This window comes from Mobula birostris, chromosome 9 (assembly GCF_030028105.1).
Source record: "Mobula birostris isolate sMobBir1 chromosome 9, sMobBir1.hap1, whole genome shotgun sequence".
NCBI classification, from domain to species: domain Eukaryota; kingdom Metazoa; phylum Chordata; class Chondrichthyes; order Myliobatiformes; family Myliobatidae; genus Mobula; species Mobula birostris.
This window is the reverse complement of record NC_092378.1, coordinates 51,726,692-51,754,635: the sequence shown is the minus strand read 5'-3', so window position 1 is coordinate 51,754,635 and position 27,944 is coordinate 51,726,692. Positions and strand designations below refer to the sequence as shown.

Genomic DNA, 27,944 nt, shown 5'->3' with positions numbered 1-27,944 from the left:
AACTCCTGCTGAAGCGTTTCGGACCGAAATGTCGACTGTACTTTTTTTGCATAGATGCTGCCTGGTCTGCTGAGTTCCTCCAGCATTTTGTGTGTGTTGCTTTTTCCTCTTGTTTTTTAAAACGGAAGACTTCCTCAATGGAGGCTGACAAGAGTCCTCAACTCTACAGGTAGCTAAAACAAAAACAAGCCTCTGGAGATAAAATTTCAAAAGTAATAAAATAGTTGAAGTCACCTAGAAAGAGGAAAATGTGCTGGGGCTTTTGGAGAGTCCACATTCATGGACATTAACAAGAAAGGAGAAAGCATAAACTGATTGAATCATAGATAAGAAAATAAATCACAAAAGACCCTCAACCACATCTTCTCAGCAGCATGACAGCTCCTCTCAGGGTTGCATGCAGATTCTCTCCAACAAATACAATGGGCATAATCTTCAACAAAACAGGGAAAGGAACAAACTCAGCAAGAAAAAAACCTTTTCACACTGTCAACTGAAATGAGTTATGAAGAAATCTTCTCAAACATCTCCAGAATTTCATTACCATTTTGCTTTTGCAACATGATGAGATTTGTCAAACAACAAATCTATCATGAACTCGATACTGGTATATTAGACAATAGACAATAGGTGCAGGAGTAGGTCATTCAGCCCTTTGAGCCAGCACCACCATTCACTGTGATCATGGCTGATCATCCACAATCAGTACCCTTTTCCTGCCTTCTCCCCGTATCCCTTCACTCCGCTATCTCCGCTATACTCTGGGGTCAAAATGGTTATGTCAGGACACCAACTTTCTTCACCACTGTTCCAATATTGGACTTCCCTTCCCACAACCTTCTCTCTGGGGTGGAACTAATTTAAAGCATCAATGGAAAATATTTAACCCTCAGCACCCCTAATAACAGAACCTGGACTACCCCAACTTCACTCAGATTTGCAGTACAGGATGCTTGTGTATATGTTTACATTAAATAACACAACAATGTTGGCTTCTTCACTGATTTTACAAGAAAAGTGGGTTTACACCAAGATAAAAGTCTTCTACCATCCCCTTCCCCGTCTTACGACATCAAAACTCACCTCCAACTATCAAAAGGTAATAAGAGCCAGTGAAGGCAGACAAGTAACAAATCTCACTTTGGTCAACTGAGCAGTCAGCTTTGAAATGAAGCACTTAAATCTAGCATGAAGTCTACTAAATATGTTCACTGCTATTGCGCACACTTTAAACAATTTGCTCTTGGAACCTCAAGGCAGTGAAATATCACTTTTGCTGTTTTTGCAAAATCCTATAAATTCATTACCAAGAAAGGTAAACATCAACTGCCCTCGGCTACCCAGTAGAGAGGTCCTGACTGCATTTTGTGGAAAGGCAATGTCACCTAAGGTCCATCACTATAAACAGACACTCTTCTGCAAGGTCCATCAGTATAAAAGGTTTCCACAAGAGCAGAATGCCCTTGGAAAGACTAATGTCCTCATCAACTCATGGCCCATGTCACTCCAAAGAGGAGCAACCGTTGGAAAAGCACTGAGCATGCCAGATCTTTGTGACAGGAGTGAGACGGATATGACAGCAATCATCTCAAACAACCCACTTGGTCCAGTCTGTCACTCGTCTCACCTGTAACGGGATACAACACAGAACTCTTCCGTCAACTGAGAATTCACAGACCAGTGTCAAAGGAAACTACACTAGGCTACATGCAATCTTTTGCCAGAAATAATTTCACTTTATTTTTACTCAAATATGTTTTTAGCCTGTTTTAATTTTTAGAAACTTGATTTTGTTAATGTAGTTACCTTGGTCTGTTTAAGATAAATGGAGTGCGTTTCTTCTCCTCCCTGTTCCCTCACCTCCCCTACCCTTTTCAGCTAGGATAATTATTAATTCACTACCTTCATTACCACATCACAGTCTTGTTGATTTGATCAAAAGGAATTTTTTTTTTTTTTTTACGAAAAGCTATTTTAATTTCACTGGTATTAATACTGCTAAACATCCACAAAGGTAAGGAAATAGAAATAATTATTCACATAATTATTCACTAGTTTAATGACTGTGGAATGAGATTGTGTCCTGTTTCATAAGTGATTTTGTTAATGGTCAATTCTGCCTGCGCCGGTCCATTAAGTAGACTGTACACAAAGGAACTGAATTTCAAATGCAATCATTTGGATCGTCAACAAAAAATCATGAAATTGCAATAAGCATAAGAGAGTCTATTATAAATGCCAGTTTCACAGAGGTGAAAGGTCAGGCTGACTGGTTAGTCAAATTAGGGGTTCTGTGCAGAAACAGTAAAACAATGATCTTAAGCTAGCAGGCAGTGTCAGTGCTCCAGGAGTATAAATGTTCACTGGAGACAAGCAATAAAGGTCAGAGATGTGCAAAAAAGAAAGTGGATTGAGGTAAACATTCACTTTCCATTAGTGCAGCTAAGGAAGCATGGGACATTATGTTGCAGGGATAACAGTGAAGCAAAACCACATCCAAGGAGGGTAATGCTGGAATGGTACAAAGCTCTGACTGGGCCACAGCTGGGAGTACTGAATGCAGTTCAGTTTACCACAGTGCAAGGTTATAGCTCCAGTATGGATATTTACGTGATTTACAGAATTGGGGTCAAGTTATGAGAAACAATTAAGCAGGGGTTGACCCTTTATGAGGCAGCAGGAGGGAAAGTTAAGGGTCGTAGATATAGTGAAAAGGATAATTTCCTTTGTTCGGGCTCAAATGCCTGAACAGCATTGATTTAGGACAAAAAGGATAGAGGGGATCTGTGGGAGAGTTTTAATCCATCGAGCTGGTGGAGGTTTGTAATTTATGGGCCAGAAGGCATGGTAGAGCCAAAATCCTGTTAACATTTTAATTTGGTTGGGCAAATATTTGATGCAACATGACGTACAAGCCAGGTGAAAAGCCTGAACCCATAAGAGCTGTTCAGACGAATTTTGAGAGCACCATAAGAGGAAGAATAAAGGCTTTGTGTTTGCTCTGTTACTCAATAAAGCCATGGCTGATGCTGTGCCTTATCCATTTTTCATCTGCATTCTAGATTTGTAAATCTGGTGTCCAAAAGTTAATCTAAACCTTGAAAATATTCAGTGACCAAGAATCCACAGCCCCAAGGAGAGAAAGTTTTCAATATCTGCACGAAGTAAATTCTCATCTCAGCCCCCAAATGCTCAGTCTCTAAGCTAAGACTGTTTTCGATTTCTTATCCCTCCAACCTCTTTCATCTAAGTCACTCTGTACTCCATACAACTTGCATTCCAATGAAACCACCACTCAAATCCAGCCAGTAGAGGACAATTATACAATTGCTTCTCAAAGGACACTTAATTCAACCCTGGATTAAAAACAGAAAATGGTACAAATACATCACGCAGCATCTTTAGAAAAGTGATACACCTGAAAAGGTAACATATATCCTCTTTCAACAGATGCTGGAAATCTTGAGCAACACACACAAAATGCTGGAGGAACTCAGCAAGTCAGGTAGTACCTGATGAAGGGGCTCGGCCTGAAACTATTTGCTGTGTTCCTCCAGAAATTAGTGTGTGCTGCACTTTCACAAGTTATGCCTGACCAGTTTGCAACATATTCTGTTTTTATTTCAGGATTTTCAACATCAGTAATTTCTGTCCATGTCATCCAACAGAACCTCCCTGGGACAACAATTCCAGTAAATTCACTCTATATGCATCCTACTTTGTACAAGGAGACTAAAACTGCACAGTTTGAAAGAAACCCAATCAAAGCTCTGTATAATCACAAACCTTACTTTTGCACTAAGGCCTTTATTATAATAAGTGTATTTCATTTTCTAACTGCTTCCAACACCTGGATATTTTCTAAATCTTGTGAACTAACTCATCAACATTACCAACCCTTCTGTTAAAATTGTTTCTAAACATTCTTCTGCAATGCATATTCTCACATTTTCCTAGAGTTATACTTCATTTGCCACCATCTCCCCAATTAGCATATCTTCAGTTCCTTCGCACCATTCTTACAGCTCATATGGTCATTCATCTTGATCTTCCAGCAAACTTTGATACAGTCTATCATGCTAAAACAACCATTTAATCCTCCTCTTTTGTTCTTTATCCCTGCATATATTTATAACTCAACCGCCAAAGCCCTTGATTTCATGTAACTTTGCATGTAGTACTTGACAAACTTCTGTAAAATCAAAATGTACTAAATTCACTGATACACATTTTTCACAAGTTACATTCTCAATAAACCATGCTGATTTTGCCTAATGAGACAAGTGTGCTTTTACATAGAAAAATCAATGTGATTAGGCAGTTTAATAATGAACTATTTTGCTGACAACATCTTGTTGGGCTGCAGTTCTTTGCTCCCTCTGACTTTTTGAAATTTAATAGAATTTCCTTTCTCTTAAAATGTTGGACTGCAAGAGAAACTGGAATTTTTGAATATCACCATAAATGCATCAATCCTCATTGCAGTCACTACTTTGAGCACAATTCCAGAGTCCACGATATTTGTCTGGTTTTAGATCTCTATAAATTCAAATGCCTTGTCATTAATACCATCAATGAGAGGAAGATCTTAATGTTATCAGAAAGTGCCTTTTCCTCTGAACCTGCAGCTTTGTCTAATGTAATGAAGACAGCTATGCATTCTTATGATTTCTACTGTTTACCCACATCAGTATTTGCACCACATTTTTGCTATGTCTTCTTTGAAAAAGTTTTAAGTGTCTACAATCTATTTTTATATTCTTTGATTATTTTCTCTCAATCTTCATTGTCAAATATTTGCCATTCCTCTGCTGTTCTGAAACTCAATCCATTGGTGTCCTACTCATTTGGTATGGAAACTGCTCTGCCCAAGACCTCAGGAACTTCAGAGTTGTGGACACAACATAGCACATCACAAAAGTCACCCTCTCCCCCATGGACTCTGTTTACACTTCTCACTGCGTCAGGAAAGAAGTCAATGTAATTGAAGCTACCATCCATCCCAGTCATTCTCTTCTCCCTCCTCTGATTGGACAGAAGATATAAAAGCCTGAAATCACAAACCACCAAGCGCAAGGAATGACTTCTATCTGACTTTAATTCTACTGAATGGTCCTCTTATATAAAATGGATTTTTATAATCCTACCTTGTTATGGTCTTGCACCTTGTCTGCCTGCACTTTATTTGCAACTGTAAACACTTCATTTTGCACTGTTATTGCTTTCTCTTGTACTACCTCAATGCACTGATGTGATGAATGGATCTGCATGGACAATATACAAGAGCTTTTCACTGTATCTCAGTACAGGTTAAAATAACACTTAAACTTGCATGGGCAAAATAATCAAACCATTACTGAAATATTATACTGTTCATAACTTCCTTGGTTAGGCACCAATGAATCATTATCTTTTAGTTTTATTATTTCACAATGAAAAGCATTATTTGTTAAGTATCAATTATTTAAATATTTACCATTGTGCTTCCAGGCAAAGCTTGCTATTTAATTTCTCCAACTGCCTACACCAACACACCCCTCATGACTTACAGAATTCAAGTATCACTAATTATATGAGTTTCCAATTCATTTGTTAGAATGTTGCATGAATTTGTCATCAAACTGTGGCCACTCTTCCCCAGACAAATCCTTATGACCAACTAATCCTGTCTGAGCTTGCTAACTACTGCAGGAAACTGTCTCGAAATAATTCAATTAACTTTTCCACCATACTTTTGCAAGTTTTGTCTCAGCCACAAGATCAAAAATCTTTATTACTGAATTTACATGCCTTCCTTAGATAATTATCCAATATCATTTGTGATTTTAAGGGACCTACAAATTATTTCAGGGTGCTTTTTGAACCTTGTTGTACGTTATATTGACCCAGGATGTTACTCAGACACAAGGAGGATTGCAGATGCTGGAGGAACTCAATGGATCAGGCAGCATCTATGGGGGGGGGGGGGGGGGGGAAGAGATAGACTCGGCATCTCAGGCCAAGATCTTTCCTGATTGTCAAAACATTGAGGATACAGAGCAGTTGGAAAGGAAGACAAAAAGGACTATTCTGAATAAATGTGAGGTTCTGCAGTTTGGTAGGTGAAAGGGGAAGGAAACAATACAGTAAATGGCAAGACCCCAAGGATCACAGAGGTAGGGGGGGATGAAGTGCAAGTCCATAGCGCTCTAAAAATAGCAACTAACGCAGATAAGATGTAAAGACAGTATGGCATGCTTGCTTTCATCAGTATAAAAGTTGGAACTCGTATAGCAGCAATATATTTTGATAGGCTACATTGAGCAGTTCTGCAGATGCATTACAGGAAGGATGTAGAAGCTTTGGAGAGGGTGCAGAAGAGGTTCAGGGGATGCTGGCTATATTAAGAGATTATTGGCCATAAGAAGAGATTTGACAATCTTGGAATGTTGCTTTGAAACACTGGAGGCCAAGGCTGATGGAAGTATATAAAGTGATGAAAGGCACAGACAGGGCAAGTAGATTCTTTTTTCCCCAGGGTGGAAATATCAAATACAATAGACTTAAATTGAAGGTGAAGGTGGGGGGGGGGGGGTGTATAAACAAACTAAAATAATAATCAACAGAATGAGGAGAGTAGAAAAGACCATTTAATGGATGTTGTTCAAGGACAGTTCAGATACTACACCTAAATGAGTTTTGTCTAGCAGCTGAGTAACTACAGGAAAGAACCATAGATGAAGTGTAGTCCTGGTGGTGATGGACTTGTACCGTCTCCCTGATGGCAATTTGGTGAATAGGTGACTGCTAGGCAGGTTGAGGTCAGCAGCAAGTTTTCCAGCTCCTTTCTTCGCTCTGGTAATGGAATAATGTCAGTAACTGACAGCAAACGATCTTCTCTACTGAGTGGACCACTTGTTGCATCCTGTACTTGGAGAGGGAGGAAGTGACAGGAAACTGTTTGTCAACCACTATGCTTTACGGTACCAGTGACCCAGGTTCAATTCCTGCTGCTGCCTGTAAGGAGTTTGTACGTTCTTCCCGAGATTGCGTGGGTTTCCTCCCACAGTTTAAAGACATTTAATTGGTCATTGTAAATTGTCCCATGATTAGGCTAGGATTAAATTAGGGGATTGCTGAGTGGTGTGGCTCAAAGGGTCAGAAAAGCCTATTCTGTGCTGTATCTCAATCAATTAGTAACTAACCAAATGGTGACAGAGGTGGTCACTGCACTCTCAATGATAGCCGAGTAAAAATTCATCAGGATATGCCCTCAGATAAAGCTGGTGCAGGAAGAACAATCTCTACTGGGCTTTCCTAGTGATGTGTAATGTGCTTGTCCCACTTCAATATATCGGTAATAGTAGTCCTCAGGAATTTGAATGACTTGACCACAGACACAAACTAACTATTAATTTCTAAGGCGTGGGTAGGGAAGTCAATCCTCATTTTCACCTGTCTTGATAGCATTAAGCTCCAAGTTGTTATGAGCACAGCATACTGTCTCTTTTTTGATAATTGTGTCATCCACCAATTCCAGTTCTACCCAGCTTCGTGACACCACACTTAAATATTGCCTTAATGTCGAGGGCAATAATTTATACCTCAACTCCAGATTCAGCTCTTTGATCCACAAGTGTACAATATCTGAGTAATTTCCAAAATGAGTGGCCTCAGCAAAATTGAAATGAGCACCTACAGCTCTTAACTGTGTTATCCAGGAAACTAATCCCAATCAAGATGAAGTCAATTTCTTGCAATGCAAGTGCTCTCTTCCCTCAGTATTACTGCCAATGGCCAATAAAAGGAAAACTCTTCCTTTGTGAGATTATCATTTAGCACATCCAATCTATTAAAACCTACAAACATCCCACAAGATTAAAGTATCACATTTCTTCATTTAAAATATGGTACTGAGTACCAGTGCCTCAGCAAATTTCAGTTCCTTGCTTTGCCACTACATTTGGTTCCATCTTGATCCATAATCTTCCCCCAGCCAAAGATGTCCTTAACCCTGCACTGGGAAAGCAACCTGGATTCCCAGCATGATTGTAGAGAACAGCAAACCAGTCTTTTCTAAACTACCACTTTCAATGATTCTGTGATGTTTGTTAGGATTAAAAATAAATTCTGTATGCTGTGAAAGGAGAGAACCATGAATAAAAACAAAGTACTTGAAACACACAGCAGGTATTAGAAGAAAGTTATGATAAACACGTCTTGACCACCTCCTCTCAGTGTAATCACCTGATTTCCACTGTCACAAACACCTTTTATTTGTTCTGTGCCTCCTCTTCTATGGAACCAGTTTTTTTTTCTTTTCTTAGATTTTAAGTCATTGACCTGAAAGTAATTTTTTTCCCTCTCTATGGACAGTGACTGACCTGTTGTGTACTTCCAGTGACTTGGTTTTATTTTAGATGCCATCATCTGCAGTGCTTTGCATTTAGATTGAAATAAGAGCCATGCTTGTCAACAAAGATAAGGATGTTTGATGAATGGGATCTAGACAAGATAGGGAGTGAAGTCTGGAGGTCACACAAAGAGAGTGGAGGACATTGCCTGAAAAGCCATTGGAAAGCAAAAATTAGTGTTAGTGTGGCTGAGGTAAAGAGGCAGATATGATGAGGGAAGACTGCATTGCTTTTTAGTGCAGTTGTTACAATACTTACTTTTCTGGCAGCTTTAAAGACCTTGCAGCAAGATGCTCGTCTGGTGTCCTCTCTTCCTTCACTTGCGACATTCCTAAACATTCCTGTTTTTGCGAGGAAATGCTGACTTGCACACTCCCACAGACATTATTTATAGACTGCCTTTAGGGCAAGGAGACATTGGCAGGTTCTTTGCTCATGTTTCAAAGCTAAAATGATCCTTTCTTGCTGACCTCCAGACAAACACTGATGCCACTCAATGGTAGAAATCCATTTCTTTCTTTCACTTATGAAAGGCATCCAAGCTACTTCAATATTTAAGCAACACACACACAAAATGCTGGAGGAACTCAGCAGGCCAGGCAGCATCTATGGAAGAGTACAGTTGATGTTTCGAGCCAAAACCCTCCGTGATTCAAATATTTAACCTAGCTTGCTATCAATGCAATTCAGACTTGTCCCTGAACCCCTTTCTGAAAAATAGGGATATAGCAGGGCCACAAATTCCAACTTTACCATCAAACCCATAGACAAAGGGAGTGCTGTTGCACTCTGATGAACTGACCTCAACCTTGCTGAGGCCAGGCAGCAACTCTGATGCACTTCCTCTTCCTTACACCTTGAAAAAGATCTCACTCAGGACTATCAGGACCTTGTCTCCATCACCAACCTCATTCACTCTGGAGGTCTCCTATCCACTGCCACCAACCTCATACTGTGCAAAAGTCTTAGGCACATAAGTAAAGCTAGAGCAGTTAAGACTTTTGTACAGTATTGTATTTGTCAACATGGAGCAGAGAGTGAGTTTGTAAATCTGGCTGGAGAAAAGGATGCTGAGAATGGCGAGGGTGGAGTGTCACGGGAGGCATGTGAAACAGGTGGTAGAGAAGGAGTGCCAGGCTGGGGGGCAGCTCAGGTAGAGACACACTCAGCCCTGATACACCAGGCAAGGTCATTTGATTCAAAACAATTGGTTTATTGATCATTAAGGAATGTTTTTCTGGTGTTTTCTGCTCCCTCCACTCACCCTTCCCCTTTTCCCAACCATGATTCCTCTCTCCTTGACCCTTTCCCACTCTCAGACCACAAGAGACCCATATCAGAATTAGATTCATCATCACTCACATATCATGAAATTTGTTTTTTCTTGTAGCAGCAGTGCAATACATAAAATTATTATAGTACTGTACAAGTCTTATGCACCCTAGCTACAGTTGTGATCTCTCTACCATTACCTGGTTTTCTGCCTCAATTACTTAAAATGTGGTCTGATCTTCATCTAATCTATAATAATAGACAAACACAATCTGGCTAAACTAGTAACACAAACAAATGCACTACCTCTAACCACTACTGAGTTCACCATTTAAAACAATCACAGTCTAGGTTTAAAAAAAAGTATGTTTACCTCTGGGGTAATATCTTCTACAAAAGCCACTTGGAGGTAGGTGTTCCGATTACTGAGATGCATGAAACTGGTAAAAGGCTATTAAAGCATTTCTAAAGTCCTGAGTGTTCATCAGTCCACAATAAGAGAAATTGTCTACAAATGGAGTTAAGAGAAGAGGAGAAGATGGCGACGCGACGCAACTCGCAGCGGCCACTTCTGTGGTGATGTCTGTTATTTGTCAAGTAGGGTGCCATGCACAATCCTGATTTAATGGAGACGGACGTGAGAGCACAGAGGAACATCTGGTGAAACTTCTGAAATGCCTGCTTTGCTGCTGCTACTACTACTGTGTGGTCTGAAATCTCCGGAGGGGAAGGCCCCAAGTCCTCGGCTTTGCTTGTTGCTCGGCGGTTGGGGTCAAAGTGCTCGGCAGAGGATGGTGCTCAGTGTCGAAGGGCTGGTCAGAGGCTTGAAGTTTTCAGATGGACTCAAGAGTCCGCTGCAGTCGGGTGCTTCCAATGGTGCTGCATCAGCAAGTTTGCGGTGCTTGGAGGTTCATGGCAGGGACAGTTTACCCTTCTACCATCTGCGTGAGATGATGGGGCTATCGGGACTTTGAGACTTTTTTTTTACCGTGCCATGGTCTGTTCTTCATCAAATTACAGTATTGCTTTGCACTGTTGTAACTATATGTTATAATTATGTGGTTTTGTCAGTTTTAGTCTTGGTTTGTCCTGTGTTTCTTGTGATATCATTCTGGAGGAACATTGTAACATTTTTTAATGCATGCATTTCTAAATGACAATAAATGAGGACTAAGCGTCCTCATAATCTAAAAAAATTCATAACTGTTGCTACTCTTCGTAGGAGTGGGCAAAGATCACATCTAGAGCACAATGTGCAATGCTGAAGGAGGTGAAAAAGAACCCAAGGGTGACAGTTAAAGACTTGTAGAAATCTCTAGAACTTGCTGAAGTCTTTGTTCATGTGTCCACTGTAAGAAAAACACTGAACAAGAACGGTGTTCATGGAAGGACACCATGAAGGAAACCATTGCTCTCTAAACAAAAAAGAACACATTGCTGCATGACTCAAGTTTGCAAAGGACCACCTGGGTGTTCCACAACACTTCTGGGACAATGTTCTGTAGACAGAAATGGCACCACACACCAACATCAAAACCTCATCCCAACTGTGAAGCATGATGGAAGGAGCATCATGGTTTTGGGCTGCTTTACTGCCTCAAGGCCTGGACAGCTTGCAGTAATTGAGGGAACAATGAATTCAAAATTATATCATGGCATTTTACAGAAGAATGTCAGGGTTGAGGTCCATCACCTGAACCTTAATAGAAGTTGGATGATGCAATAAGACAATGATCCAAAAAATAAGAGTAAATCAACAGCAGAATGCTTAAAAAAAAAGAAAATTCGTGTTTTGGAATGGCCAAGCTAGAGTTCAGACTTTAAACCAATTGAGATGGTGTGGCATGACCTGAAGAGGGCTGCTCCTGCAAGGTATCCCAGAAATAACAAAGAACTGAAACAATTTTAAATGGGGAAATGGTCTAAAATTCCACCTCACCTTTGTGCAAGTCTGATCAGCAGCCCCCCCACCCCCCCCACCAAACGGCTTTACCGATCACCTTCTAGATTGTATTCCTTCCCCCCCACCCCCGCCCATTGTTTTTCTGGCTTCTTTCCCCATCCTTTCCAGTCCTGTTGAAACGTCTTGGCCCGAAACGTTCATTTCCACAGATGCAGCCTAATCTGCTGAATTTCTTCAACATCTTTGAGCGTTGCTCTGGATTTCCAGCATCTACAGAATATGAGTTTTTAAATATACAGGCAGCATGGCTGGTTACAGGAACTTCATTGTAGAGCCTTTGACTTACTCACGGTGAACCCAAGATTTAGTGAGGGTCATTTGTATAGCTATGATCAACCACTCCAGGACAATCTTAAAATTGGCACAATCACTCAGTACCATTGAATGTCAAGGTGTTTTGGTTATGGCAGAAAAGCCAATATAAAATTTTTGCATAAATGAAACAGGCTCATTACCGCAGTGAGCTTGGTAATACTGGAAGTTCCAAGTACGAACTACAGCTCAGTTGCAGCACTTCTGCCACTGAGGAAGACTCACTCATGATGAACATAAAAATCCAGGCTGAAATGAATACTGCATTATTGTAGTACTGTACTTAAAGACACAGACTGCGGCATAGCCTTGCTCAGGTGAGCATAAAATATCCCAAGACACTATAGCAGAAAGCAGAGGATTATTGATGGTACATCTACCCCCAATGCAGCTGACAACACTGATTTTCCAGTTATCACTTTGCTGATTGAGGGAGCATGCTATGCACAAATTGGCATCCACATTTCTTACATTACAAGACTGACGTCACTGTAGAAATACATTAGATGTAAAGTGCTTCATCCAGACCTGATGGGATCCACTTCAAAAATTTCTCTGGATCATTTATGTTAACTATTGATTGCTAATTGTAGAGGACCTATTACCTTGCCATTCTGCTCGCATGCAGCAATACCTATCAAACTGAAAAGAGAAACCAAATCAAAATGGATGCAGAACTAGCCTGTGGCTTTCTTTTCTGCAAGGTTATTGTTACTTAAGCTACAAGATATATGAAGTATGTCACATTCCGTCAAGATGGCACCGGTGAACAACAGTGAGATCTTGCAAACAGTTTACAAAACTACTGGATACTCTCCTTCTGGATACACCACTTCTTCTGACCTGCGACTGATTGCAGCCTATAACTTCCCCTTTTAAGAATGTAATTTTTTGGCCAAGTAAGCAAACAATCTGGTGCTTCTGCGATCTCCTGGGGATTCAGTGTGGAGTGCATCTATGGCCATCACTGGGGGTGGCCACGGCAATTCCTAATGGCAGAACGCCAGCTCATGGTCGGCTCCGTTGCTAATCATTGAAGTGCTGAGCAAGATTAAAATCAATGAGGATGAGAATGGTAAACAAACAGGTGTTCAGTGCCATCTGCCTGTGGAAGGTGCAGGAGTCTTGCGTCCCAAGTTCGATTGTCCCAGCGGCTCATGGATATAAAGTCTGCTGCAGTTTGATGTCATCAGCACTGAACACGCTTAACTGCTCATGCGACTTTTTCGAGGCACTGACCACAGAACTGAATCTGCGGCTATGGCCTACAGCCACTGACACAGTACTGACTCCGTGGCCGTGCCATCAGCTCCTTAACTGGCATCACTCACCTTGGCAGTTCCCTGCTGTGGACTCACTTTTGAGGATTCTGTGGTTTGATGTTTATTGTTCTGTATGTTGTTTGCTTGCTTTTTGTTTTTTGCACGACACGATTTCTTTTTGTTTTAACGTTTAATGGTCTTGTATGGGGTTTTTCTTTAAACAGGTTCTCTGACATTGATTTGTTTTGTGGCTGCCTCGAAGAAGACAAATCTCTAGGTTGTATACTGCATTTGATAAGCGTACCTTGTACTTTTTAAATTGTCTTTAATTTTCCAGGTAAATTTCCATTACTTGTAAAATTAAAGGCAGTAATGTACGTAACATCTTAAGTGATTCAGATCTATTTGGTATGCTTACATATTCTGCTTTTCCCAACATCCACACTCACCCATCTTCCACTGCTTTAACAGTGATAGGGTTTCTTCTTGTCCTTACCTACCACCCATCAGCTTCTGCATCCAACTTCTACCATCTCCGAAGGGATCCTACCACTGAACATATCTTTACCTCCCTCCCCCCATCCACTTTCCACAGGGATTGCTCCTTCCACGATTCCTTTATCCACTTGCCCCTCCTGGCACTTATCGCTGCAACTGGCCTAAATGCTACAACTACACATACACCTCCTCCCTCACCTCCATTCAGGGCTTCAAACAGTTCTTCCAGGTGAGGCAACACTTCACCTGTGAATCTGCTGGGGTCATCTATTATGTCTGGTGCTCCTGATGAGGTCTCTTCTACATTGGTGAGACCTGTTGTAAATTGATAGGAAAGGAAACGGCTTCATCGAGCACCTTTGCTCCAATTGCCACAAGTGGAACTTCCCAGTGGCTAAACATTTTAATTCCGATTCCCAATCCAACATGTTGGTCCATAGCCTGCTGTTGTGCCAAGGTAAGGCTACCCTCAAGGTGGAGGAGCAACACCTTGTATTCCATCTGGGTAGTCACCAACCTGATGACATGAATATTGGTGAACGCAGCAGGCCAGGCAGCATCTCTAGGAAGAGGTACAGTCGACGTTTCAGGCCAAGACCCTTCCTCAGGATGTGTTGTTTGAATTTCCAGCATCTGCAGAATTCCTGTTGTTGACATGAATATTGATTGCTTCTGGTAAAAAAAATTCCCTCTGCCCCTCCCCCTTCCTCTATTCCCCACTCTGACCTTTTACCTCTTCTCACCTGCCAATCACTTCCCGCTGGTCCTTCCTCCTACCTTTCTTCGTATGGTCCACTTTCCTCTTCTATCAGATTCCCTTTTCTCCAGCCTTTGACCTTTCCCACCCACTTGGCTTCACTTATCACCTTCCAGCTAACCTCCTTCCCTCCCCACCCACCTTTTTATTCTGGCATCTTCCACCTTCCTTCTCAGTCCTGAAGAAGGGTCTTAGCTTAAAATGTCGATTGTTTATTTATTTCCATAGATGCTGCCTGACCTGCTGAATTCCTCCAGCATTCTGCATGTTGCTTTCCATTTCCAATACGAGCAGACTTTCTTGTGTTTATGCTTACAAAAGGTAGTTCAAATTTTAGGACTGATGTAGACAAAACAGACTCATTACTGTAGCAGTGTCAGTATTGTTGCAGGTTTCAAATACCATTCACGGTTCAGTTGATCATATTTCTATAACTGAATCGAGAAGCCAAGGGCCTCGGACCCAGGCAAATGATGGGCATGAAATCCAGATTAACACAAATGTCGGAACACTAAGGTCAGTACTTCCAGGAGCGGTTTTGAAAAAAAAATTTATACTTTAATGCAAGTGACTGATCCGGGTGTGTACACCAATTCTTGGAGTGTAAGAGAACTAAAGGCATGGCTAAGTGACGTCTGTGCTAATCAACAATCAAGCAGTGTATGCTTTCTAAAGCCGTTCAATGACAGTAAAGGACAAATCATGAATCGTAAATGAGTAAAAGGTAGTGAGCGGTTATTTAAATCCTTAGTTATGATCAACAGGGCTCTAACTGAGCCCATCCAGCTACGAGTCGACTTCAGTCACAGAATTACCATGGATATTTTGAGAAAAAAAATTCTATTTTGAAAGAAAGCAAAATCAATTATTTGTTAAACATTATTTTAAAGTATTTGCTTATTCAGGACTGCATAGCTAATCTGTATTTAAATACACCTACACTGTGGCTTTTCACATGTACTTGTGATCAAAAAAATTTGAACTGTTTTATTGAGTATAGTTCAGTAATCTTTGAAAAGCACTTCAAACAAGTAAAGCACTAGCCAGGTCTAAAACCAAAATGAAATAAATCCCCTTTCTTAATACAATTGATTAAACAATAGGTTCATGTTCGCTTTCTTGAACTTTAATGTAATAAAAACTCAACTACTTCAGGGAGGTAAGATTTGTTGAGAATACAGCAGGCAAGCCATCAGAGCTCAATGTAGTTCAGTTTACTAAAGGTCCCAACCAAAATTATTTACTGAATCACTCCGGTGTCAAGAGTATAGTAGATAGGGTTGTTCAAATATATACTGATTATACATTTTGGATGCATTTAGTTCATTCCGATGAACATTACATTGTAGAGCTAGAGATCTAACCTGCAAATTAAAGGCCTCAAGTAATGGGTCTGCTGTTGCGCAAGGAAATGCTTGAATAAAATAAGGTACTGGCTTAGGATGCTCGATAGTCATTTGGCAAAGTGAGCTTTCCCCGCTCTTCCAATATACAACGGAAATTAAGACATTACGAGAGATAATATCAGGGTATACAGGGGACATAAAATACACTTAGTCACCTGGTATCACACATAATTCAAATAATGACTAAGCATGACCCGACAGAGGAATCAACTCAGAATTACAGTGAAAAAAAAGATAATGGACATGAAAATTACAATAGAGGAGCTTCTAGCTACATAATCAGGCAACAAAAGATTATATCCCAAATTTACTTACAAAACAGAACCATACTGACCATCACCAATTGAAAGTCACAGTCACAACTGAGCAAAACTTTAGCCAGACAAACTACGTAAAAGTTGTTTAGTTCAGATACAAATTCAACATTCAAAACAATGCAGCTGGAATACAATGTTGAGTTCAAAAACCAATGCTATAAATCCATTAAGCAGGTCACCAACACCCTGGCAACATCTATCAAGGGAATCCATTGCATGGGCTGGCTTAGTTTTATCAATTGCTTCCATCTGAGATGTGATTACCAGATACAGAGTACCCTCCAGCAGCAATAGTCACCAGCTGACAACGCTCACAATATGCCTAACCAAACATGGTCCATATCAATGGAATGAATTTATTTTGTAGGACACAGGCAACAGATTACAGTGCATGGAATATTTTTACTCATTTATTATGGCACAAAAGGAGACCATACAGCCAATCAGGTCCAGACTATACTGAAGTAGAACAAACCTACCCATCACATTCCTCAAACCCTGCAGCTTATTCTCTGAACTCTCTGTTGGGTCTTTTGCCAATTACCCAAAAGCATGGGTAAATTACAGTTGTCAATTAACCCAGCAGCATGTCTTAGAGATGTGGAAAGAAATCCACATAGTCATAGGGAGAAAGGTACACATGCCACAAAGAGCGTGCAATGTTAGGAACACCCAGGTCGCTGGAATCCGAAGTAGCAGCACCAGATCATCCCAAATTTACATTCACTAAATGGTCTCTTGTGCAATGGTGATACTTTAAATATGCTCAGTGAAATCTTGATTTTTTTTTGGTGTACAAAACCCTTTGGACTGAATGGAATGCATAATTAGAACCAGAGTACTGGCTTGCACCATCTATTTGAGGGTGGAAATAATTGCTCACTCAAGGCAACCAGTGAGGTATTGTTTTCCAGCCTCAACACAGTTCATCCACAGGGCATCACGGCCCAGCTACATTTCCCTACTGGAACAACTACGACAGCGGGCGAAACATGCTCTCCTGTTGGTTGACAGACCTCACAATAGCTGTTGCCCAGCGGGAAAAGCAAGACTGAAGTGACCTTTTTAAGAAAGGAAAATTGAAATGTAATATAATTGAGGAATGAAGATAGATTGGCAAGCAGAGCCAACTGGTTGGAGAAACAAAATCTTCCTTAAGGTCTCCTTCTTCAGTCGCAAATTTTGTTGTCTCCAGAGTCTTTGGTTGGTGCACATTTTAAATTACATGAAGTATACAGGGGGTATTTTCTCTGCACCCCTCTGGTGATTATGCCAGACCAAGAAAGCTCTTTGCCAGTTTTTCTCCTTCTCCGTCCCTCACTTGGTATTGTGCAATAATTTACACCTCTGGACACTGGTTTCCACGCCTGCTTCATTATTACACCTTTTCGTTTCATTATTATTCTATACAAATTACATTTTGACCTTATCCTGCTTGCTTTTTTTCTGCATGAGCATATACATTCACTTCCAAATCTGGGCAAAGGTAAGGTTATTGCAGAGACACTTCTTCCTCTGCTGACACTGCCCAATCTGCTTTGTTCATGTGAAATAGTTTACATCAATTTTCACAAAGGAAATACTTTATAATAGCAGGTGATGGTGAATAGAAAGTGCTGTCTGGATAAAAGTAGCCAAGTGGAGTTCCATGAATTGCAACCCCATGGAGTTAATATCGCTAATGAAATGGAACAGAATGTCATTAACAACACTTATGGGTAATTCTGGCAAAGTTAATGACCAGAAGGATCGATGACCTTTACAGCGTCTTGGGACAAATTAGTTTTGCAAGCTAAATGACAGATGGATTTTAATGATTATACACTGGTAATTGTAAACATCTGTGCAAGCTAATAGTGGCTAACTTTGCTATTACCCATTTGAAATGCAGGTTGACAGCTCCGAGCAACAGCATTATGATGACAAGATTAAAAAGTCACGACTGTCCAGTTCTGCAGAAATGCACTTTGGTGGGCTTTGAAGTCGGCCTGGTAACAGTTCAAGTATTTTTACATGTTCTTGACTTTGCTCCATTTTCACTGTAATATGATAAATATTCAACAGTGAATGGAGATGGTTAAGTCAATAACCATTGCACTTAAAGAAATACTTACACATAAGTTCTTCACCAGTGAACCTACCTCAGCATTTTGTCTTGTAACATGCTGTGCTTACAGCAGTCATTTTAAATATTTGATTATTTTGAACCAGGCAAACAAATTTCTCCAGTTATAACGTAGATGAGATATAAACCAAAATGAAGAGGGGCAATCTGGTAGTGCAACAGTTGGCACTCCAACCTCAGTTTCAGGGACAGAAGTTCAATCCTGACCTCAGGTGCTGTCTCTATGACCATACAGGTTTCTCCTCAGGAAAGCCAGCTTCCCACACCCCCTCACCATTTCCCATCTCTTTTTCCCTCTCTCACCTTATCTCCTTGCCCACCCATTGCCTCACTCTGGTGCTCCTCTCCCCATTTTTCTTTCTTCCATGGTCTTTGATCCCTTTCACCAATCAACTTCTCAGCTCTTTACTTCATCCTGCCCCCTCCAGGTTTCACCTGTCACCTGGTGTTTCTCTCTCCCCTCCCCCACCTTTTAAATCTACTCAACTTTTTATTCCAGTCCTGCCCAAGTGTTTCAGCCTGAAATGTTGACTGTACTTTTCCCCCCACAGATGTTACCTGGCTTGCTGAGTTCCTCCAGCATTTTGTGTGTTACTTGGATTTCCAGCATCTGCAGATTTTCTCTAGTTTGCAAGCCAACTTCCTGTCATATTCCAAAGACATCTTGGTAGTTTATTAACCACTAAGAACTACCCCTTTATGTAGATTGATGGCAAAATCGTGGGTAAATTTATGGGCATTTGAAAGTAAAATTTGCATGGCCACAGGAGAATTGGACTGTTGGCAGCACTCCTTTCGGAGGAGGTGGGAGAAGGACATTAATGGCCAAATGGATTTAGGTGACATAAGTAGCATTCTTCATAATCACAAATAGGCCAGATTCCACCTCTGAAAGGATTCCCTGAGTCTTATTGATATCATTATCGTGGTAGAGTACTCACCATCAATATCCTCAAAGTCAACTGAACAGAAGCATCAATACTCTAGCAACAAGAGAAGGGCAGTACCTGGGTATCCTGTACTAGGGCTCACCTTCTGACACCCCAAGCCCTTCAAAGATCCATAAAGTACATGCCAGGTGCATGCTCTCCACTTACCTTGAAACGAGCAGCAACATTCAATCCGCTTGACTCTACACTGAACAAAGCACTATTTCTGGTTGCCCTCATAATCCTAAATATTCCTGCTCTCTCCAACTTTTGCACTTTAACTCCAAGGATTAACAATAAATACAGATCTTTCCAGTGATACTGATATTCCAAAACCAGAATAAGCACCACCCCCACCTGCCTTTGCTTCACTTACTTGCATGGTCACATTTCCAAAGCTAATATGCTCTACACTATTTAAACAGGCTTGGTTGAAAGAATTCTGCCACTACAGTGCACTAATCACCTAATAAACAATTCAAGACTGATTATACCCCTACAGATGGGAGTGTAACAAAAGGCCAAAAATAAAATATCTGGAAAAATACCCCCCTCCACCCACAACACTGGAACTTTTCTACTACAGCAATGACTATTAGCAAGATGTACAAAGAGTCACAGCTTTTGCAGTACCCAGCAGATAACTAACAATTTTTTGACGAACAAGTTTCTCTTTTAAAAACTGTTAAAAGAGATTTCAGCTCAGCCACCCATATGAATGAACTAAAACAAGCCAATCACAGTGCCACAAGCTGTGGGCGAAGATTAAAAATCAAAATCTGTGTCAGCAGGCAAATACAAAGTTTGGGCACTTCTCCAAAGGTAGAGGTGAATCTATGGAAGTGCGACCAAAGTGAGTTTTTGCTCAAGCAATTAAAGAAAGGGAGTTAAGAGCAAGTTTCCTTTTCAGACATGGGAAATCTAATATCCAGATAACTTTTTCCAAAGACTGAATACAATAAGCAGCTTTAAAAGGCAAAATGAAGCATGGCACAGAGGATTCAGAAATATGAATTTGCAGTTGAGGGGCTGCAATAAAGATTCTGCAATGGTGCAAAGATGAAGCCATAGATGATTTAAATGCTATCCAATTTAAATCAATGAGTGGTGATCTTACCAAATGAGAAAACTCCTGACAGGTCTCGATAGCCCTGGACACATGCATGACTGGGATGAGGGTGAAAATGCAGACACTCCCAAAAGGAATTGGCCAGTAAGGACTAAGGTTGGGTGAAATTTCTTCACCCACAAGATAATAAATCTCTGGGAATTCTCTATCAAGAGGGCTGTGAAGAAACAGTCATTGAGTAAACTCAAGTCAGGGATCAATAGGTCTTTAAGACAGCAAAAGAATCAAGAGTTAATGCATGAAGGGAAGTAAGAGGTTTGACATGATCATACTGAATGTCACAGCAGGCATGAGGGGACGGATGACCTATTTTGGCTTATAGCATGTCTGTTATGTTGAATAGATTGATACCTAGTTGTGCTAAGGTCGACAGTGTTGGGTTTCAGAATTATTAAATACTCCTATTGAAAACAATTTCATTTGTAGGATTTCATCCTTTTGGTGCTCCCAGCTCAATTTCAAATGAGGCAAAGTAGAATTCTCACATCAAATAAAACAGAAATTATTTCCTTCGTGGAGTTTCACTACAAATACTAAGAAACTTGCAACATTAATACTGAAATTAACTTGTTCGATAATATAGATGGCTAATTACTGCTGAAAGAAATGGAACATCCAGGTGACCTGAAAATAAACAGATGAATGTTGCTGTTATCAGTTGATGCTTCATAACATACCTGAAAGAATAAATATCATCAACAAAACAGTGCATACACCAAAACCGTTACTACTCTCTAATATGGTAGCTGCACAATTTAATAAATTAAGGGAAATAAAAAAATTTCTCAAAGCAAAAGAAGCAATTTTCCATTATCAGTTGCAAATTTAAGAAAAACGTTCATAATATTCCTACATCTCTTTTTAGGAACACTTAACTGAATTGTTTTCAGAGCCAATTATGTGACTAGTCCTATTGAGTTTGTCAGTGATGCCTCTAGGACACCGAAGTTGAGGTAATTTTTATTCAATAGTAGTACCTTCATGAAGGGTAGGTAGTTAGACTCTCATGTTGGAAATCACCCAGTACCTTTCTGGCATTGTTACTTCATTTTCAGTACAACTAGTCAAGGTCTTGTGTGTCCAGGTACGAATTCATTTCCTGAACAGCTGCACATGAAATTGAACTCTAGGCAAAGAAACATCTTCACTTTTGCCTTTATCACCACTGAAGGGAGAAAAAAAAGCTGGTGTAGAAGACTGCACTGATGAACTTCCTGAAGTTAGGTCTCAGGGATGGTAAAACCTCCACAACCAGGACCATTCGCATATAGGATGCGATCATTCATTGGATTAGTCACTGACTTGACTTTTGCCCAGGCTCTTTGTTGTTAATTTTGACCTCAACATCAACCAAGCATGCCTCATCTCAGCAATTAAACATTTTTGGTTTCTGTCTTAAAACTGTGCTGATATGTGCATCTGAACTCATTAGCATCCACAAGTAGGTCCTTGCCAAGTAAGTGTTTTTTGATAGAGTTGTTGATGATATACTTCCATGGAAGGAGTGGGTAAAGGGCAATTCAACTGATGCAACTTGAAAACTGAATATCCAAGGCTTCTTCCACAAAAACTGAATATGCAATGACTATGTCGTGTTTAAAATTAGGTAAGACAAAAAGCCCAGTTAAGCATTTAGTTAGTGAAAGGTACAGCCTTCCGCAAGTTAAAATGGGGAAAATTATCCAGATTAATAAGAACTACACAAACATTCAAAAACATACATTTAAGCTTATCAGCAACCACTCGCAGCCCAAAACCATTAACAGCAGTTGACATTACTTTAGCAAATGGATGGAATAGCTTAAGTGCCTGTTGCGTTGCTGCATATACAGCTCATCTAAATAAGAAATGTTGCTTGACATTGGCATGGCATGATGAAAATGGCCTAATGAACCATCTCCTTTCTTGTTAGCAAAGACACAACCACATGCAGTGAAAGCAACACTAAAGATCAGGGATAAACAGCATAGGACATTTGACCAATCTGGAAGACGTGGTTAAGGAACAAATTTCAATTGTAAAAAAAAAGAATGTAGAAAAGAGGAAGGTTTGACTTTACTGCAGTATCAAACTACAAATCAATAATCTGATGATATACTGCAACAAGGTGGGTTATTTCCATATACTCTTGATTCTTTTTATATACATGCTTTCTCCATGCTGCATACTCTAACCAAACTACCAGATTTTCACCATGCTCTATAGTCAGACTGCACCATTGTCACATTTTCTTCTAACTGTATAGTACATCAAATTACAACATTCATGTCATTACAGCATGCTGCAAAATGCAAACTGCAACATCTATGTTTTTCCCAGTGGTGTAAACTGTAACATCCCATGGTTTTTTCAAATACATTCAAAGACAGATCTTATCAAATATTTAAGATACTTTAATCTTCATAATTCAAGATGCAACATGCTCTACCCCAATTCAAAGCAAATAGGAAGGCTATGTATTTTGATACTGCTTAGTGGGTAGAGAGAAACGCTAACCATATCTTAGATTTTAAAAATCACAATTCAGTCTATTCCTTTGCACAAGAGATTCTAAAGGCTTTTGATACTTATGGCCTCAAACTGCAATCAAAATAAAAATTGCTAGGAATACAAAGCCTATTACCTATCAATGGCAGGAATATTTTACATTATTGTGATTATTAACACTATTTTATCTTTCAAAAAAAAACCTGCTACATTTCCACCAATGTCTTCCGTCTTTGATGCAGACTTAGATTCCACTTTCAAGGGGTATCAGGGGCATTTTTATCACAGCTGGTCCCTCCTATTCGGTATTTCCATTACAATTCTTGGCCTAAAAATGGCTCAATCATCTTTTATGCAAGTACACTACCAGAAATGAGCTATTACTAAGACGACAAACACCATCACTATTTTTGACAGAAAATTTTAATCCTATTTGGAAATGAAAAGGCAAGAGTCAATTAGGAATTACCAAACTTCAGCGAGGAATAGCAGGAATAATGACATACCACATAAACCTCTGGTCAAAAATTCCACACATTTCATTTTCACAAATGATACAAGCCTCAGCTCATTCCCCAATTATCTTCTGTACTTCTGAGGCCACAATTCCTGATTGCAGACACCTCAACTAAGGCTTCAATGAGATCACCTTACATTCTTCACAAGTCCAGAAAACATGCCTAATCTAATAAATATCTGCCCATGCAGCAAATTCATCACCCTTGGAACTTGTTCATGGAATTCTCACTCCCTCCATAGCTAGTACATATTCTTCCTTCCCTCTGAATATTTTCATCTCCAAATTCTCTCTGAAGCTTCTGTTGCAAGAATTATTCCAGCTTTTCTCGTGACTCCCTGTGGTATATTCCTCACCTCCAACTTCATTTCAGTACATCTCTTCCATAGTCTTCCAAGTCCAACACAGGCTACATAAAAGTTGACTACAATAACCTAGCCAAGCAAGTGAACAGTGCTTTGAAGGGATTTATCACAAGTTCCTTGCCTTTGTACCTAGTATGCCTTTTTAAGGAAATATTTTGATGGGCTACTGGTTCCCTGTTCTTAGTCCTCCTTCAAAATAGCATAACTTACAGTAGCTTGCCTTTATCCTCTTTCAACACTACAGCTGACTCCATTCTTCTGTCAAATATCAGGCCATTTTGGCCTATCAATGTCCCCTGAAAACTGTCATTATCATTATCAGATATAAAAAGACCAAGGCACCTTTTAAAAGTTATAAGGCTCAAATGACCAAAAGCTTCAAAATTTAGCATTGGCATGACATGTTCTTTGTGGGAAATGCTTGCTGTCTCTGGAAAAATGACAGTTCAACATTAACCGGATTGGGAGTAATCTGAGGGTCTTTATGTAGGGGTGATAGCAGGGGTAAAAATTATTCACAAAACGCAAATGACTTATTTTATTTTCCCAGTTATAGCTCTTTTGGATCTGTCTCAGACTGAGTCAGAGACTGCAAATAAAGTAAGAGCTAGTACTACAAAACCTTAAATCTAGAGTATTAGAGTATTTATAGTATTAATGGTAAGACTCTTGGTAGTGTAGAGGATCAGAGGGGTCTTGGGGTTCGAGTCCATAGGATACTCAAAGTTGCTGCGCAGGTTGACTCTGTGGTTAAGAAGGCATATGGTGCATTGGCCTTCATCAATCTTGGGAGTGAATTTAAGAGCCAAGGGGTAATGTTTCAGCTATATAGGACCCTGGTCAGACCCCACTTGGAGTACTGTGCTCAGTTCTGGTCACCTCACTACAGAAAGATGTGGAAACCATAGAAAGGGTGCAGAGGAGATTTACAAGGATGTTGCCTGGATTGTGGGCACGTGGCCAAGTGGTTAAGGCGTTCGACTAGCAATCTGAAGGTTATGAGTTCGAGCCCCAGCCAAGACAGCATGTTTTGTCCTTGAGCAAGGCACTTAATCACACATTGCTCTGTGACGACACTGGTGCCAAGCTGTATGGGTCCTAATGCCCTTCCCTTGGACAACATTGGTGTCGTGGAGAGGGGAGACTTGCAGCATGGGCAACTGCTGGTCTTCCATAAAACCTTGCCCAGGCCTGCGCCCTGGAGAGTGAAGATTTTCCAGGCGCAGGTCCATGGTCTCGCAAGACTAATGGATGCCTTTATTTATTTATGCCTGGATTGGGGAGCATGTCTTATGAGAATAGGTTGAGTGAACTCGGCCTTTTCTCCTTGGAGTAACAGAGGATTTGAGGTGACCTGATAGAGGTGTATAAGATGATGAGAGGCATTGATCATGTGGATAGAGGCTTTTTTCCCAGAGCTGAAATGGCTAGCACAAGAGGGCACAGTTTTAAGGTGTTTGGAAGTAGGTACAGAAGAGATGTCAGGCAAGTTTTTTTTAAAATGCAGAGAGTGCTGAGTGTGTGGAATGGGCTGCCGGTGATGGTGTGGAGGCAGATATAATAGGGTCTTTTAAGAGACTCCTGGACAGGTACATGGACCTCAGAAAAATAGGGGGATATGGGCCGAAGGGCCTGTATTGTCCTGTAGCTTTTCTATGTTTCTATATAGAGTAAATTCCAGTAATGTATTACAGATTTAGATGGAAATATTCTTTTCTGTGGTATAGGATATACAAGAGATGATTGGCCTCTGTTTTCTCAAGACAAACTTGTAATTCAAAGATGACAACATTGTTATATACAGTTGAACATTAAATGTAACCCCATCACTCCTTAGATGCTATTGCGGGAAAAAATACGGTGTTACTACCCTCAATACTTTCCAGTGAACCTTACTGTGATAGCCAGATGGTAGCAGGACATCTTTGGGTGGAGGTACCTGATGGACCATGGATTCTGTAGATATTCTTCAAGGGCACATAGCAAGTGGGCACAAGGCTGCATCTGCTCTCAGGATGTGGCTTTTCATTCTAGAATAAAGGAGATATCCTCCTTTTTCAAAGAAAAAGGCTTCCCTTCTCTCCACCATCAAAGCTGCCCTCAACCATATCTCTTCTATTTCACCCCATCCTCTTGTCACGCTACCAGAGACAGGGTTCCTCTTGTCCTCACCTACCACCCCACCAGCCTCCGCGTCCAGCACATAATTCTCTGAAACACCCGCCACCTCCAACTGGATCCCATCACCAAACACATCTTTTCCCTCCCCCCACTTTCTGCAGGGATCGCACCCTATGCGATTCCCTGTCCATTTATCCCTCCCCTCTGATCTCCCTCCTGGCACTTAGCCATGTAAGCGGAACATGTGCTTCACCTGTTCCTACTACTATTCGGGGCCTCAACAGTCCTTCCAGATGAGGCAACACTTCACCTGTGAGTCTGTTGGGGTCATATACTGTGTTCAGTGCTCCGGTGTGGCCTCTTGCATATTGGTGAGACCTGACGTAGATTGGGAGAACACTTCTCCAAGCATCTACGCTCCATCCGCCAAAACAAGCGGGACCTCCCACTGCCAGGATAAGGCCACACTTAGGTTGGAGGAACAACACCTTATATTCCGTTTGGGTAGCCTCCAACCTGATGATGTGAACATCAATTTCTCAAACTTCCAGGAATGCATCCACACCCACCCCCCTTCACTATTTTCCATCCTCTTGTCCCTCTCTTGTGTTATCTCCTTGACCGCCCATCACCTCCCTTTTGCGCTCCCCTCCATGTCCATTGCATTCTTTCTCTTTCACCAATCAACTTCCTAGCTCTTAGCTTCATCCCCGCCCCCTCCAAGTTTCACCTATTGCCTGGCGTTTCTCTCTCCTCTCAGCCCACCCTTCAAATCTACTCCTCAGCATTTTTTCTCCAGTCCTGCTGAAGGGCTTCGGCCCAAAGCGTCAACTGTACTTTTTTCCATAGATGCTGCCTGGCCTGCTGAGTTCCTTCAGCATTTTGTGTGTGTTATAAGGGACAATTAGAAGGTGATTAATGGCACCTACAGAACCCAGTCTGAGCAAGGATTATCCATTTCATGGAAGTGAACAGAGCTAACACGGCAATCAAATTTTAATGCAAATAGAGGTACCATAGTACCTGAACGCTGCTGCCAACAAGAGGATATAGATTAGTGTATTCCATAGTACAGTGGAAAAGTCATTCCTTGGTATTAAAGGCTGGGCTTGCCCTTGTTACCTTTGCCAGTGAATGATTCCCCCAAAGAAACAGTGCATTCGCATCACTAGCTGCACAATTTTCTGATGATTTTCTCATAAACAAAACTATGTAACAGCTCAGTAGCAATCAACTCATCTCTGAATTGGCAGCACCTCTGTGTCTTATGCACCAATTTCCCAAGATAATACTGCAGATTTCCTAATCAGCTTGCAATCTGTAATTTGAATCCTCACCTGCTATGACACTATTGGGGGCTGTTTGCAAATTTATAGTGATTATAGGAAAAATGGTCTTCAATGTTTCACCAAGAAAATTCGAAAAACGGAATAATTCAGAGAAAATTCAACGCTGAGAGAAAAAATATCTCTAAAAACATTTGTTGAGGCATTCTCAACACAACACAAAGAACGAACAAACAAATCTGACTAGAAAATCATGAACTGACTTGGTAACTCAGCTTTTTAAACTCCAAAAAGAAATCCCGGCTTGACATTTGCACCTATGTAAAACAGCTTTCTTCATTAGAAATAGTCTCCTTGTCTGATCTTCCCAAACAGACAGAAGTTAATAACACTCCGTTCGAAGAGGCTCATTTTATTGACTTAATCCACTCAGGGTGTGCCAATATTTGCGCAACTTCAATCACCTCCTTTGCTCTGGTTAGAGAAATAACACTTGTTACAATAAACAGCCACAGAGCAAATATTCATAATGATAAGGGGACAGACTTCTCTGGTGCAAATTGCTTTCGCGCAGAGTTATATTGAAAAACAATTTTAAAAAAACATTTGAAACAGTATACCATACAGTAAGATGTCAGCACATCTACATAGCCAACTGTAAAGTTACGTACATGTGATATTAGCTCAACTTGCAGTTGCAACAATTATTGTACTAAGACAATAGCAAAGGTGAAAGAATATACATTTCTATACTGTGATATAAGAGCACTGAGCCAATGCCGTCTAAGCATTTCATTGTTAACTA

The 27,944-nt window shown here is 40.5% G+C and overlaps 1 protein-coding gene across 12 annotated transcripts in view; it reads right to left on the bottom strand.

The window, feature by feature from the left end:
- cnot4b (CCR4-NOT transcription complex, subunit 4b) overlaps positions 1-27,944 on the bottom strand; it is a 173,434-nt gene that overhangs the window by 20,162 nt on the left and 125,328 nt on the right. The gene's annotated exons all lie outside the window — the stretch shown is intronic.